Source organism: Sciurus carolinensis, chromosome 10, assembly GCF_902686445.1.
Source record: "Sciurus carolinensis chromosome 10, mSciCar1.2, whole genome shotgun sequence".
Taxonomy (NCBI): domain Eukaryota; kingdom Metazoa; phylum Chordata; class Mammalia; order Rodentia; family Sciuridae; genus Sciurus; species Sciurus carolinensis.
This window is the reverse complement of record NC_062222.1, coordinates 67,939,678-67,957,222: the sequence shown is the minus strand read 5'-3', so window position 1 is coordinate 67,957,222 and position 17,545 is coordinate 67,939,678. Positions and strand designations below refer to the sequence as shown.

Sequence of the window (17,545 nt, the reverse complement as noted above, 5' to 3'; positions counted from 1 at the left end):
GAAAATATGATACAAATATTAAATACAAATAAAGATATTCAGAATCATATCTATTGTATAAATTAATCACTGAAAAGATCAAACAAATCTCTAATCTAAGAAGAGAAAAAATAGTTAAAATATCAGAGTGTGAAGAAGGAAAAATAAGATGATAGAAATTTGACAAAAGCATGAAGTATAAATGGAATAAATTCTTACTGATGATCAAGTTCAATAAATGGTATAAAATGAAAAGACAACTGTACAAAATAATGTTAAAAAATAAATCTTGGGCTGGGGATATAGCTCAGTTGAGAGAATGCTTGCCTCCCAAGCACAAGGCCCTGGTTTCAATCCCCAGCACCACAAAAATAAAAAATAAATGAATAAATAAATAAATAAATATTAAAAAATAAATCTTTGCAAAGATATATGAGAGACAAAATATTTTTAAAAGGTGTTAAGTAGTACTATACTCATTTGATAAATGAAAGTATAAGATGAACATTGAGCCTGATGAAAGACTTTTTAATGTTGATATATGGCACCATACTCAAGGATTTAACTACCATGAATCATATGGATCCAATAGTAGAGCTTCAACACAGAAAACAATACTTGCTAGCTGTATGAGGAGAATTAGTACAATCGCACTGCAACTAGAAAGTTAACAATAACTCTCTCAATCTCTGATGGAGAAAGTAGACAAAAATTATGCAGGCATAATGGTTTGAATTGAATGTGACTTACTATATGTACATCAAACTTCATGCAGGTTGAGCATCAGTAACCTAAAAGTCTGAAATAATCTGAAATCTGGAATTGTTTGAAAATCTGAGAATGTTTGATTGCTCAATATGACACCAAAACTGGAAAATTCCACACCATGAAACTTTGCTTCATGCTCCAAATTGCTAAAACTTATTGTATAAAATTGCATTCAGGTTATGCATACAATGTCCACCCCAATGAAATATATATATATAAATAGATAAATATATATGCATATATGTATATATTTATATATAAAATATATTTAAATATTTCTATATGTTATATATAAATATCTGGGATCCACCCCAAATAATATAGATAAATGTATATAAAATATATGATATATATAAAATATATGTATATATATTTATATATAAACCCCTGAAAAAAGTCCCCAAACCCAAACACTCCTGGTTCCAAGTATTTTGGATAACGGATAGTCAACCTTCAGTATCAAGTTATTACCCAGCAGAAGTATTCTCTGGAAGGACTCAGAATCTAGAATCTACTGCTCAAATCTGCAGGAAAATAGATTTTATTCAAAGTCAGCTTTGAAGAAAAATAAAAGAATCCTTGTTTTGAATTTCCATCTTCAAAAAACTCAAGGGCCAAGAAAGCTTTTATAAGAGAAGGTGAAGAAGTAGGACAAGAAGCAGAAAAAAATGCATCTGAAGGTTGAGCTAGTTTGTGTTAGAGAACATGTCGGTGGTGCCTGGCCAGACAGGGGTAGTTTCTGTTCTCAGCATAAGGAAGTTCAGAAGTTATATCAGTTTTGAGCTTTAATTCCCCTTAATTTTAGATGCATTCTCTTAATTTTATAAGGAGTCTGTTTCAAATTCTCCTGTTTTATAAACTTCTGAGCACTTCTGAGCAACTCTGTGCTCCATGTCCTCTGGCTAGCTGTCCATCATTGGACCACTGTGCAGAACTTGAACATAAGGAGTCAGATGCTTATTTCTAAAGGAGGTGAGTTCTGAAATATTTAATAGCCAGCTAGGGGAAGGGCTTGACCGTTACTTTGTGTATTCACTCCTTCCATGACTTCACGGCTGTTTATTTTGGTGGGGTTGGACAGGTTGCTCCATGTTATCTCCCCACTGTCTCTGAACTACTTCCTTTGAAGACACCGTGGATTATTTGCCAAGCATATTTTTTCCCATGGTATGGGAGCCTTGTCCTGTTCTTTGATCTCAGTGGTCCCAATTAAGAGAAATGACACTTTGATTCACTGTCAGAAGACCTCAATTTAGCCAATGTTAAGCAACAGAAAGTTTTGGAAAAGTCTGTTCTTAGGCCAGAAAAATGCAAGATAGTAATAATAGCAAAGCAATTCAGTCTGTATATCTAAAATAATAAACATAACTTTTAGTTCTATCATTTTTTACCATGTTCTTTTTTAATATTGGACAATTATAATTATATATAGTAGTTGGGTTATATTTGATAAAATAATACATGCATGGAATTTGATTTCACCCTGGTTCCCTGCTTCCACTGCCCACTTTCCCTCCCCTAGGCCCTCCTCCTTTTCTCCTTCCCCTACTCTACTGATCTTCCTTTCACCCTTGAATTCTGCTTCCTAAGAGACTTCACTATGGCTTGTCCTTTTGAAATGCACACACATTCTGGCCTAATTCACTCCAAATTAATGTTTTCTCTGAGCCCCAAGATAGGCTACGGCCATACCTTATCTCTTTCTACTAGTAGTGAAAGCAGGAGGGTGAGCTGTTTCAGCTGTTTCCATTCCTTTACTAACTATCACTACTTGAACCATTATTGAGGACTTTCCCAGTTCTTCAGAGGACCCCAGTAGTATTGAGCAGAACCAAGGGAATGAACACTTTGCACAGAGCCTCCCTTCCACTTTTGGCATTCAGTCCCAATTCCTGTGAAACAAAATTGAAAATCTAAATATATCTTCCAGCTTCACTTGTTTTTCTTTATTACTTTGACTTGAAAATCATGAATTTTGGAAATCATGGATCTGAGCAATATATTATTAACCTCCCACTAGCTTTGCTGTAGATAAAACGACAGGTGTGGACAGGTGTGGGCATGGCGACATCATTTGCCCAGGTTGCTTTTCATGGATTCAAAGTCAATGACTTCACTTGGGCCTGCATAGGTGTCATATGGGTGAAATTTTGATATCAGAGTTCCAGAAATTCCACACTCGTATCTGCTAACACCTTTGGTTTCTGGACAAGTATCCTGAGAGAAGTCACAACTTTGGATAGCACATGCATAGGCCACTGCTTAGTCACCTCCAGCAACTTTGCTCATGCCTTACATCACCCTGCATCTTTATCCCAGAAAACCCCATAAATCTTAGTCTCAGGAGGGTTTCTCCTTTCCACATGCTTAGTCAACTTCAAATACACTCTTTCCTTTTTAAAAATTTGTCATTACAGTGACTGGCATACTGGGCAGTGTGTAAAATGGAACTTGTTTGGTAACAATTTGATGAAAGAACCAAGAATAACATCCAGAAGAACATTTAACAAGGCTTGTCAGTCCTTTATTGCTATAGAGACCTGTGGACAAGTTAAAACAAGCGTCCAGGCCACTTGTTCCATGGACCATCCCCAATACTTTCCCCTGGTTCAGCACTGTGGACCTTCAGCACATTGTTTCACTTTTGCACTTTGGGTTGAAGATGTTCTATTCGGTGAGTCACTTTGGTACAAGTGATCCGATTCCTATTTCTTTTTCCATCTGGTTTGACTTTTCTTGTGAGGAGGCTGAATTTGGGACACACAAGTTTTGACATTTGAAAGAAGGTCTGCTTTGACCTTCGTTGGTGGGGATGGGGATGAGGTTCTGGGTCAGAGTGTGATTAAAGAGTCTCTGTCTACAGAAATTCTCTTTGGTTTCTCTCTGAGTTGATCTGGTTCTCATTGGGGAAGGTCCATACTTGATTCCAAAAACCTGATCTGATCCAGTTGGACCTTCATTGCGAGTGACCTGAGATCTGTTTCTAACTGCAGCATAAATAATGGAAGAATATAATTTTGACACAATTCTGAAATAATGAAAAATATGAATCACATCTCCATATGCAGCCCATTTGTTGGCATTCTACATAATTGAATCTTTTGCAGCTATGAATTCATGAGAAGTAAAAACTTTTATTATTATTTATTATTATTGGTAATATTGCCTGAGCTTCATATTCCTTGAAATAAGATTAGTATTAGCATCAAAATGGGCTGTGGAGACAGCATTGGGAAGAATTCAACTTAAACCTGACAAAGTAAACTCTGCCCTTAATTCTGAGGAATAGCTCTAGCAGGGGCTCCTGAGGCTACTCTGCCCTTTTTCAGGCCGTTCCCCTGCACTTTTTAACACAATTGACTCACAGAAACATCTAGTGGCATTTTTCTGGTGAAAATGCCTGATTTAATGTTTTATCAGCATGCCTAATTTAAATACTTCTTGGGAATACCTTTAAAATTAATTCTAAACCACAATTTAGGATGAACATGTAAAAGTTTTAAACTTTCTACTTTTTCTTCTACTGAATTTCTTTTTTATATTGAGGATAACTGTTATTCAAGGTCACTTGCAGGTTTATTACACAGCTCTATGTGGAATGCAATCATCTAGGAGTAAATTTGTAAATTCATTTGAGAAGAAGGAAAAAAAAGGAGGAAGAAGAAAAAAAGGAAGAGGAGAAGGAGGAAGTGGGGAAGAGGAGGAGGAAGGAGGAGGAGGGGGGGAAAAGCCCACAATCTTTTCAAGAAATCAGGTTGCTACGAATCTCTTTTACCTAAAAATATGTGGTCCACAAACTTTCTAGAAAGGAATATTTTAAAGTTTAGTAGTGTAAAGAGGTTACCTTAGCTTCTTCCATTTTGTCATAAATATAATTTGAATTGAACTGTCCTTTAATAAACTGGTCGATTCATATTTCTTTATCACTCCTGGGTTCATGTCCATCATGTACAACATTTTAACTTATAGGGGATTTCTTCGACAAAGAAATAACTTTAAATGTTTGTCTGATATCTCAGTAATGCAGATATAACTGTCAAAGTTAGAGTAGGTGAATAGAAATGAAAGGAATGTTTACAATTGTACTCCTCCCATAGCTTAAAATCTTAAAGTTCTGTTATGTTGAATATTGAGACAACATCACAGTCATTTCTAAATAAGAAATTTAAGGGATAGGAGAAGACTGTTGCCTATTTTTCAAAACAACTGGCTATCATCACTAAGGATACGCATATGACAGAATATGGTAGCGCTCCCTGGGATTTGCTGCAAGAAGCGGAGAAGTTACACTCCAGCCAGTTTATCACTGTACATACTTTCCTTGCAAGAACAAAAGGGGGATGTCGACTTACGTGGGGAGACAGGCATTTTTAGAACTACATCACTAAGCAATTCTTTTTTTTTTTTTTTTTTTGCAGTGCTGGGGATGGAACCCAGGGCCCTATGCTTGTAAGGCAAGCACTTTACCAACTGAGCTATCTCCCCAGCCCATCACTAAGCCATTCTAGTATCATCCTGAAATTAGGATAGACTTAAACCCAGTCACTGTGTTTCCCACTGATGCTAACATACCCATTCATGATTTTATCCAGATTATTGAACAAGTTTATTCCTGCCATCCTGATCTAACACAGCTTCCTTTGGAGAATCCAAAACATTAGGTGTCCACAAACACAAGTAGTTTGTTGAATCAACATGTTTTAGCTTGCTGTTATCATGCCCAAATTACCTGATAAGATACTTAGAGGAACCTCTTGCCTGCCTGCCTTTCATCTACCCATTGCCCACTGCCCAACATCCACCTGCTGATCATCTGCCTTTAGCCTGTAGACCACCTGCAGACTGTCAGTGGATTGCCTGCTGCCCACTCAATCCAACACCCTGGTCACACCTCTCCAACATGCAAATCAGTCAGTCAATTCCATGGGACTCCCCTTTGGGTTGTCTCATTAGTAATTTTAAGACCAGTTACTCCCAAACTGACCTCAAAATCAAATGCTTCATTAAGCTCAGCACTCAAATTTATGCACAATACAAATTAGATAATCTGCACCAATGGTTCAAGTATGGGACATCTGATGAAGAAATTCTCCAAAATTTAAAACCTTACTTATTGCAGTATGGCAAGTTGTCTGAGGTTTCCTACCTCCAGGCTTTCTTTTTCCTTCACTCATTTACCAAATATACCACCTTAAACCTTCACACTCTTGCTGGTACCAACTTTCTCTCTATCCAATTTATCAGTGAGTCTGCTCCTGATGCTCATTAAAAACTTAACACAGTTAGAGAGAGGCATCAAGCCTTCCCAGAAGCAGTTTCTAGATATTGCTTTCAAGACCTTTAACAATAGGAAAGATGAGGTCAAACAGGAGAAAGAAAGCCATCTTAAAACTGAACATCATCCCATAGCACAAGAAATAAAAGCAAGAATCAATAACTGGGATAGATTCAAACTAAAAAGCTTTCTCTCAGCAAAGGAAACTATCAGCAATGTGAAAAGAGAACCTACAGAGTGGGAAAAAATCTTTGCCACTCATAACTTCAGATAGAGCACTAATTTCCATAATATATAAAGAACTCAAAAAACTCTACACCAAGAATACAAATAATCCAATCAACAAATGGGCTAAGGAAATGAACAGACACTTCACAGAAGAAGATCTACAAGAAATCAACAGATATATAAAAACTGTTCAACATCTCTAGTAATAAGAGAAATGCAAATCAAAACTACCCTAAGATTCCATCTCACCCCAATTAGAATGGTGATTATCAAGAATACTAGCAACAATAGGTGTTGGAGAGGATGTGGGGAAAAAGGTACACTCAAACATTGCTGGTGGGGTTGCAAATTAGTGCAACCACTCTGGAAAGCAGTGTGGAGATTCCTTAGAAAACTTGGAATGGAACCACCATTTGACCCAGCTATACCACTCCTCGGCCTATACCCAGAGGATTTAAAATCAGCATACTACAGAGATACAGCCACATCAATGTTCATAGGTGCTCAATTCACAATAGCCAGACGTGGAACCAACCTAGATGTCCTTCAATTGATGAATGGATAAAGAAACTGTGATATATATATATACACACACACACAATGGAATATTACTCAGCTATAAAGAATAATAAAATTATGGCATTTGCAGGCAAATGGATGAAATTGGAGAATATCATGCTAAGTGAGATAAGCCAGTCTCAAAAACCCAAAGGATGAATAATTTCACTGATAAGTGGATGATGACACATATTGGGTGGGAGGGGGGCAAGAATGAAGGAAGGAGGGACTGTATAGAGGGAAAAGAGGGGTGGGAGGGGTGGGAGGGGTGGGGGGAAGGAAAAAATAACAGAATGAATCAAACACTATTACCCTGTATAAATGTATGATTACACAAATGGTATGCTGTTACTCCATGTACAAACAGAAACAACATGTATCCCATTTGTTTACAATAAAAATAAATTAAAAGAAAAAAAAAACTAAACATCAGCTCTTAGCCTCAGCCATCCACAGTCCTAAAAAAGCCACTATTGTCCATGACCCCACCCGACTCTCTAATACACCTCCTGGCCCTGTTTCCAATGTGAGTGGGCTGAACACTGGGCAAAAGCTTGTTGTAACCCAAGGCCCCCCACCAAGGCATGTCCCAAATTGGGCAGTGGTGACAGTGGAAGGTAGACTGTCCCCAGGAAAAAACACTCCTCCCCTTAGTGTAGCCAGCTTCCCAAGTCTCATAAACTGAGTTGCTGGAACAAGAGGACCCAAATTCTACTTCCCCAGTCACCCCAGATAATACATCTGAGGAGTCCCAAGTTACAGGGATGGTGAATGGCCAAGCCGTAGGCAAATGTTTCCCTTCTGAAAAAAGTTTAAGGACACAACTAGCTGGTAAATGTTCTCCCTTAAGCCTGACCAGTCCAAAGCCAGTGGCATGTCTCAGTAAGGAGTTTGACATAGCAGCCTCATCCTCAAAAGTAATGGGAAAAAGCAGTTTCTCTCAGTTCCTGCCAGTTGGGGATCACTGAGGCTTGCATTGGAATGTAAATAGCAGACTCAGCAGGAGACTGATCTGAGACTGAAGGAAAAAAGAAAAAAATAATGCCAGTTTAGGAGAGCATCCAAGATGGCAGACTAGAAGGAAGCTGCATTCCTTGTTGACCTGTAACTTGGGATTCAAGCAGAGGAAATACTGTTTCTCTGTGAGGTGCTCATTGCTGCCCACTGCTCCCCTGCTGTTTACCCCTCATTTGTCCACTTGCTGTGATCACTTTCTGTCTGCCAGCATATTGCCTGCCTTTTGAGTGCAGACGGCTCACTGACCACCCCCTATCATCTGCTATTTGTCCATTTGCCCGCCTCTTGCTCACCCATTGACTGCTTTTGACCTACCCATCACCCACCACCAAATGTCCACCTGTCCATCTTCCACCATTAGCCAAAAGACCACCCACAGACTGTCAGCAGATCACCTGCTGCCCTCTGTTGCCTGAAGTCCATTGTCACAGTACCCACAAATTTGGTTACACATGGCTGCCCATCTTGGGACTTTGGCCAGGACCGGCGGTCTGCCACTGCCACTGCAGCCATCTCAGGGCATGGCCACTTCAGTCTGGGGATACAGGCCAGGCCCTGGAAAGATATTGGGTCCGGTTGCAACTGGTCTTTCTGCTCAATGTGGTAGTGGCTGCCATCTGGTTGCCTCTTTGCAGGTCTCTCCTTTGTGTGAGCACATGCCTGGTGGTCTCTCTGCAAGTTGAAAGGGCATTGAGATCTTGGAACTGCAGCAAGGCAGGGTCTGGGGATGTTGAAGCCCATATTCATCAGATTGCAGCTGGGTTTGTGTGGGCAAATCTGGGTCTGGCAAGCCTGTGGAAAGCCAGAGACTAGGGACAGTTCCCTGAGGGAGCACAGGTTGAAGAAACTGGAGAAAACTGGGCTCTCTCCAGCTCAGTGAGTCCTGAATTATGCAGGGATGAAAGAGGCAAGCTACAACAGGTGGGAAGACTGTCAGAGGATGTGAGGGCGTCTTGCTATGGCTCACCAACACAACTGGTTGGCTTCTGGACTGGAGCTAACATCAAACTTCAGACAACCCCACCTCTATGTGGAGAAGGGAGGCTGAGAACATTTTTGAAAGTCAATGGGAGCAATCATTCAATTTTCTATTGAGAATTTCGCACTATTTTCTTTCGCCCTCTCTCCCACACCCCTGCCATCTTTGAATCCAAATATTTTTCATTTATTGAGGAATGGGATGTCTAAATAGTATATTACAGATTTGTTGTGTATTCTTATATTTTTACTATTTTTTTCTTAATCTGTATATATTTTTTCTCTCACCTCTCTGACTCCCTAGAGTCTCTTTCTCACTTCTCTCATACTAACAGCCAACCTGTATTAATTCCTCCTTCACTTTTACTATAACATTTTACTTCTAGCTTCTCTCCCTCCCCCTCATAAACATCACATCTTACACTACTTCTGTTCCCTCATTGTCCATCATTTGAAACAGTAAGTCCTTTTAGCAAACTTACTCTTTATATTGTAGACAATAATTGAGTATATCATTTCTGTTTATTGTGACAAAACTGTAGATGCCTTAATGGGAGCTATTTGGTTTGAGGTGGTGTACTATTTGCATTGGGTGCTGTTTATATTGGTCTCCCCCTTAAAGTGAGGTACTGGAAACCTTCAGGGACACTATAAGAGTACAGGGTAGAATCTGTACTTTCTCAGCTCCGTATCAATAGATAAGAAGACACACAAACAACATGAAAAAACAAGGGAACAAAACACCTCAAACAAACCAAGATGTTCCAACAATAGAATCCATAGACAACAGAAGAAATGTCAGAGAAGGAGTTTGGGAAATACATAGTTAGACTGATATTCAAAATAAAGAATAGTATTGGAGAGAAAATACAGGAAGTGAAAGATCACTTCAATAAAGAGGCAGAGATTATTAAAAGGAATCAAACGGAAACCTCTAAATGAAGAAAACAATGAACCAAATTAAAAATTCAATGTAAAGTATCACCAACAGACTAGCTCACTTGGAAGATAAAACCTCAGACAATGAAGACAAAATATACACTCTTGAAAATAAAGTTGATGCACAGAGAAGATAGTAAGAAACCATGAATAGAACTTCCAAGAACTATAGGATAACATGAAAAGACCAAATTTAAGGCTTATCAAAATAGATGAAGGTATGGAAAAACAAACCAAAGGGATGCCCATTCTTTTCAATGACATAATACCAGAAAACTTCCCAAATCTAAAGAATGAAATGGAGTATTAACTACAAGAGGCTTACAGGATTCCAAATGTACAAAACTACAGCAGACCCACATGGAGGCACATTATAATGAAAATGATGAATATACAGAATAAGGATAGAATTTTAAAGACTGAGATAGAAAAAAATCAAATTACACATAGGGGGAAACCAATTCAGATTTCAGCTGATTTCTTAATCCAGGACCTCAACACCAGGAGGTCCTGGAATAACATATATCAAGCTCTGAAAGAAAATGGATGCAGGGCATTGATGTTCCATGGCCAAAAGGAAAGCTGGAGGTTGACTTCCATTCTCTCCTCCCCATGTCTTGGCCCTGAAGGGGCTGGATGGGTGAGTTAAGCATGATAGCTTCAGCCCAGGTGGCAGCAGCAGTAGCTGGAGATGGCAGAACCTTCTTCTCCTCCTTGCCCTGGTGCCAGTGGTGATCTGACTGAGTGGTCATAGCCCCTGATGAGACTGCTGGTGGGCTGGCTGTGCCTGAGCCTGGTGTCCATGTGGCTGGCATGGAGGATGTGGCCACTGTGGAGACTTCTCACCTGTTCCCTGTATGTGAACATGACGAGTGGCCTGCGTGAGTCAGTGGCAGCTGCAGGCTGCAGAAAGGACAACCACCAGTGGCATGTGTGCAATAGAAATTGTGTATTACTCCAGGCTGTCTTGTTCAGTTACCTTGATCAAGGAACACAGATCTTAAACAACAGCATTGATAAATTAAGCTGGCTATTTATCTAATTATATCATTCTTTTGTGTCATCTGTTTTTAGCCTGTTTATGTCTAGAACATCTATCAATGGGTTGCTAAGAAGAGGGTCAATGATTGTATTCTCACCAGATCTGTTTCAGAGACAGTTTAAAATTAATCCAGACTGGAAAACCCAGACTTCTTGATTTAGGTGATGGAGATGGAAAATCACAAAAATGAGCCCTCATTTTGAAGACTTCTATGCCACTGAACTCTCTGAAATTGTGATATGGTAGCTTCAGAAGAAGAAAGAATGAGTGCTTGGAATCAATGAATGGCAGAACACAGTAATCCAGTATGATGTCATCAGCCGCTTGAAATTTTTGGACAGCTGTAATCAGCCACTGACTTTGTTAAAAAAATTATCAGAAGTGTTTTGGAGTCACCTAGAGACAGAGACATCCTTACCCTGGTCCTGCCCTTTCATTCCTATGTGGAAAACATAGGTGAAAAGTGGGAGAAATCATCAGAAATCTTGGAAATTAAGGGACAGAATTGGGAAGAACAAGTGAAAGCCTGCCTGAGGTGTTCAGAAAAGTTGGTTAGGTCATTGATGCTTTCACCAGACTACCATATCTGCGCAAAGGTGACATGTATAATGACTACTAAGTTCTGGATGATTCTGTCTTTGTTCTCAAACCAACATAGACTTTTGGAGGCCAAAATTTTCAGAGTCCACCCTAGGATCTACCCTCCTGAAGAGAGTTCACAATTATGTGATGGGAGGACCTTTGGGTACTGCTATTCTGAATATCATGTAAGAATTTTAAAAGCCAAAATATTAATTATTTCTTTGTAGTGTGTAAAAGGAATGCTTTTTAAAAGCAAAAACCCAGCTCTGAATTTTTATCAAATCTTTACTCAGAGCCATTCTTCAATGCAGGTTGCACTCCAGATATGATGGAAGTTTTTTATACTTAATTGCAGCTGGGACTCATTCCCAGACAAAGCAATAGTCATGACTTCATGAAGCCAATAAACATATTGCTTTTAATAAAATGAAGAGTAGCAATAAAGCTGTCCATTCAATACCAAATATTGGTTGTAAGGTATAACCACTGATATTCTTTCATGCTTAGAAACTCTGTTATTCAAGATAATGTTTTTAATCATGCTAATAAACTTTTTCTGGAGATGAAAAAAGAAAAAAAGAAAATGGATACCAACTGAGAATTTTATATCCAGCAAAATTAAGCTTCATATTTGAGGGTGAATAAAAGCCTTCCATGAAAAACAAAAGTTAAAAGAATTCACAACTAGAAAGCCTGCACTACAGAACATCTTCAGCACAATGTTCCATGAGGATGAAGTGGGGAAAAAAGTAGAAACCAGCAAAGGGAAGAACTACAATAAAGGAAAGTTCAATCAAAGGAGAAACTAAGTCAAGTTGAAATCCAAAAATAAACCAAAATGACCAGGAATACAAATCACATATCAATAATAACCCTTAATGATAATGGCCTAAATTCATCAATCAAAAGACATAGAGTAGTACATTGGGTTAAAAAAAAAAAAAAAAGACCCAAAAATATGCTGTTTTCAAGAGACTCACCTCCTAGGAAAAAAAATCCACAGACTGAAGGCGAAAGGTTTGGAAGGAACATATCACTCACAGGGACTATATGAACAAGCAGGGATTTCCATCCTCATATCAGACAAAGTGGACTTCAGACCAAAGTTAGTCAGAAAGGATAAAGAAGTATATTGCATACTGTGTAAGGGAATCATACACCAACAAGACATAACAATCATAAATATATATGTCCCAAACAATGGAGCATCTACATACATCAGACAAACACTTCTCAATTTCAAGAATTGAATAGACAACAACATAATAATTCTGGGTGACTTTAACACACCTCTCTCACCACTGAATAGATCTTCCAAACAAAAACTGAACAAAGAAACCATAGAACTCAATAATATAATCAATAATTTAGACTTAACAGACACATATAGAATATTTCATCCATTGACAAGAGAATACACTTTCTTCTCAGCAGCACATGGATCCTTCTCTAAAATAGACCATATATGGGGGGGGGGGGCCTCTCTGCCATGTCCTGCGTGGATGAGAAAATGGTTAACTGCTGGAGGAGGATGTTGGCTGTATATCACTCAATTATCCAAAAACTTGTCTACTCAATAAACACACAAGAGCCAATACTCTTGTTAAAAGAGTGGGGGGCATGATGATCTGGCCATACCAGCTCTAACCTCTAATAACAACAACAACAAAAACAACAATTGCCCAATTCTCTTTTATTTATAATACACAGGTAAAGGGGGCCAGGACCAGGGGAAACTTCTGTGATGGACAGGATAGGGTGGAGTTAGGGGATCCATTCTCTTAGGAGGAATGCTCCTGAAAGAGACAGAAAACCACTCCCACACAGCACCACCTGCTTCCTGGCAATGACTGTTAGTTCCTGGAAGCCAGGCCTCTGTGTTCCATAGCTCAACCTAGTCTGATTCTGCTAAATAAGGATAGCTTCCCACAATATGTTATGCCACAAACCAACTCTTAGTAAGTACAAAAAAATAGAGATACTATCCTGCATTCTATCAGATCATAATGGAATAAAACTAAAAATCAATGATAAAATAAAAATTAGAAGCTACTCCAACACCTGGGGACTAAATAATATGCTATTGAATGAACAATGGATAGCAGAAGACATCACAGAGATTTAAAAAATTCTTACAGGTAAATGAGAACACTGATACAACATATCAAAACCTCTGGGACACTTAGTCAGTGCTAATAGGAAAGCTCATTGCATTGAGCTCATACATTAAAAGAATAAAAAGTCAACAAATAGATGACCTAACATTTCATCCCAAACTCATAGAAGAAGAAGAACAAATCAACACCAAAATCAGCAGAAAAGAGGATATAATTAAAATCAGAACTGAAATTGATGAAGTTGAAACAGAAGAAACAATTGAAAAAATTGACAAAACAAAAAGTTGGTTCTTTGAAAAACTAAATAAAATTGATAAACCCTTAGCCACACTAATGAAGAGAGAGAAAACTCAAATTACTAAAATTTGTGATGGTAAAGGAATTATCATGACAGACACTACTGAAATACAGAAGATAATTAGACTCTATTTTGAAAATTTGTACTCAAATAAAATAGAAAATCTCAGACACCAACAAATTTCTACAGATATACAATCTACCCAAACTGATGTAGGAGGACAAACAATTTAAACAGATAAATTTTAAGCAATTAAATAGAAGATGACATCAAAAATCTACCAATCAAGAAAAGCCCAGGACCAGACAGATTCTCAACCAAGTTCAACAATACCTTCAAAGAAGAATTAACACCAAAACTTCTCAAATTATTCCATGAAATAGAAAAGGAGGGAACCCTTCCAAACTCATTCAATGAGTCTAATATCACCCTGATACCAAAAGCAGACAAAGACACATCAAGGAAAGAAAACTTCAGAACAATATCCCTCATGAACATGGATGCAAATATTCTCAATAAAATTCTGATAAATCACATACAAAAACATATTAAAAAGAGTGCACCACTATTAAGTGGGGTTCATCCCAGAGATGCAGGGTTGGTTCAACATCTGGAAATCAAGAAATATAGTACATCACATCAATAGACTTAAATACAAGAATCATGATTATCTCAATAGCCACAGAAAAAGCATTTGACAAAATACAGCACCTATTTATGTTCAAAACACTAGAAAAAACTAGGGGTGGTAGGAACATACTTCAACATCATAAAGGCTATATAGGCTAAGTCCATGGCAAATATTATCATAAATGGAGAAAAATTGAAAACATTTCCTCTAAAAACTGGAACAGGACAGGGATGCCCTCTTCTGCCACCTCTATTTAACATTGTCCTTGAAGCTCTAGCCAGAGCAATCAGACAGATGAAAGAAATTAAAGGGATACAAATAGGAAAAGAAGAACTCAAGCTGTCACTATTTGCTGTTGACATGATTCTATATTTAGAATATCCAAAAAGTTCCTCCAGAAAACTTCTAGAACTCATAAATTATTTCAACAAAGTAGCAGGATATAAATTAAATACCATAAATCAAATGCATTTCTATACCTAAGTGACAAATCCACTGCAAGAGATATTAGGGAAACTATCCCATTTATAATACCCTCAAAAAAAAAATAACAAGTGGGAATCAATCTAACAAAAGAGGTGAAAGACCTCTGCAATGAAAACTGCAGAACATTAAAGATAGAAATTGAAGAAGATCTTAGAAGATAGAAAGATCTCCCATGCTCTTGAATAGGCAGAATTAATATTGTCAAAAATGACCATGCTACCAAAAATGTTATGCAGATTCAGTGCAATTCCTATTAAAATTCCAGTTCATGGAACTAGAAAAAACAATCATGAAATTCATTTGGAGAAATAAGAGAGCCAGAATAGTGAGCAATCCGTAGCAAGAAGAGTGAAGCAGGAGGCATCGCACTACAAGACCTTAAGCTATGTTACAGAGCAATAGTAACAAAACTGACATGGTATTGGCACCAAAATAGACATGTAGACCAATGGTACAAAATAGAAGACACAGAGACAAACCCACACAAATATGGTTATCTCATACTAGACAAAGATAGCCTATTCAACAAATGGTGCTGGGAAAACTGGAAATCCATGTGTAACAAAATGAAATTATATCCCTATCTCTCACCCTGCACAAAAATCAACTCAAAGTGGACCATAGACTTAGGCACCTAATAGAAGAAAAATCCTCATCATGTTGGCTCAGGACCTGACTTCCTTAAAAAGACTCCTGAAGTGCAAAAAGTAAAATTAAGAATCGATAAACAGGATGGACTCAAACTAAAAAGCTTCTTCTCAGCAAACAATCAAGAATGTAAAGAAACAGCCTACAAAATGGGAAAAAAATCTTTACCATATGCACCTCAGATAAAGCACTAATCTCTAGAATGTATAAAGAACTCGAAAATCTTCACACCAAAAATACAAATAACCCAATCGAAAAATGGGTTAAGGAACTGAACAGACACTTCACAGAAGAAGAAATACAATCGATCAACAAACATGAAAAAATTTTCATCATCTCTTGCAATTAGAGGAATGCAAGCCAAAACTACTCTAAGTTTTTATCTCACTCCAGCCAGAATGGCAATTATCAAGAATACAAGGAATAATAAGTGTTGGCGAGGATGTAGGGGAAAGGGTACACTCAAACACTGTTGATGGGACTGCAAATTGGTGTGACCACTATGGATAGCAGTATGGAGAGTCCTAAGAAAACTTGGAATGGAACCATCATTTGACCCACTTATTCCACTCCTCAGTTTACACCCAAAGGACTTAAAATCAGCATAGTACAATGACACAGTCACATCAATGGTTATTGCAGTTCAATTCATAATAGCTAAACTATGGAACCAACATAATACCCTTCAACAGATGAATAGATAAAGAAAATGTGGTATGTAAACAGATTGGAATGTTACTTCATTCAGCCTTAAAGAAGAATGAAATCATGGCATTTGCAGGTAAACAGATGGAACTAGAGAATATCATGCTAAGTGACATAAGCCAATCCCAAAATATCAAAGACCGAATGTTTTCTCTGATAAGCAGATGCTGATCCATAATGGGGGTTGGGTAGCAAGAATGAAGAAACTTTGGATTATGCAGAGGGGAGTGAGGGGAGGTTTGGGGCAGTGGGTGTGGAAAGGATGGTAGAATGAGACAGACATTATTACCCTATATACATGTATGATTACACTACTGGTGTGACTCAACACCATGTACACCCAAAGGAATGAGAAATTATGCTCCATTTTTGTTCAATGTGTCAAAATGTAGTCTACTGTCATGTATAACCAATTAGAACAAATAAAAAACAAATTTAAAAAACAGTTTAAAAAATGTCTGTTTAACTTCTCCCTGGCTGCAACACAGGGGGAATAATGATTTCAGGACTTTCTCTCTTTTTCTCTCTCTCCCTTTCTCTACTCACTCTCTCATGCTGCTTTACTAAAATAATTAGTAGCCATGTGATTTTTTTCTAGGACTCTCTTTTTTCTTAAATTATATATATATTTTAGCTCATGATTTTGATCCAGTACAACAAGGTTAATGTATTTTTCTGAAAGAACCTATTTTATCCAACTATAAAGGTTTTTTTTACACTCTGCTTTGTTTAGAGGCTAATTTACAGGGGTTAGTTCTCAATCTGATAGGTTTTTAAAAACTACAAGGTCTTTCTTCATTTGTTTTATGTATGTGTGTATACTGGCATATTTTCCTGGCTAAATGTTTGTATCAAAATTAAATTAATTAATAAATTAAAAATTTTAAAAATGAATCCAAGTGCCTTTGATTTATGTGGTTTGAAGGTTTAGTCTACCTTGTGTAGACAGGTGGAAATGAAGGATGTCTTTAAAGTTGCAAAAGAGGTGAATGGTGTTCAATACACTTTTTCTGATACCTTGCTTCTTACAGTTAATAAGTAAATTATATTTGACATATATGGGATTAATCTTCATAAATGTGTTAGAGGCATCTGATTAATGTGCAAAGTTAAAATGCCAACTGTTAAATATAACCTCAAGTACTCTTAACTTCTTGAATTCGATGAGGTGATATACTTGAACATTGTTTGTGTTTTCATAAATTGATAAACAGATGTGATTTTATGTACAAGGGGTACAAATATTTCAATTTTTGTAAATAACATTAAATATTTCTTTTTTTTTTTTTTTCGC

General features: G+C 37.5%; 1 pseudogene; it reads left to right on the top strand.

Annotated features, from left to right (window-relative positions):
* Positions 1–10,502: 10,502 nt before the first annotated feature.
* Positions 10,503–11,442, top strand: LOC124994220 (protein-L-histidine N-pros-methyltransferase-like; annotated as a pseudogene).
* Positions 11,443–17,545: the final 6,103 nt, after the last annotated feature.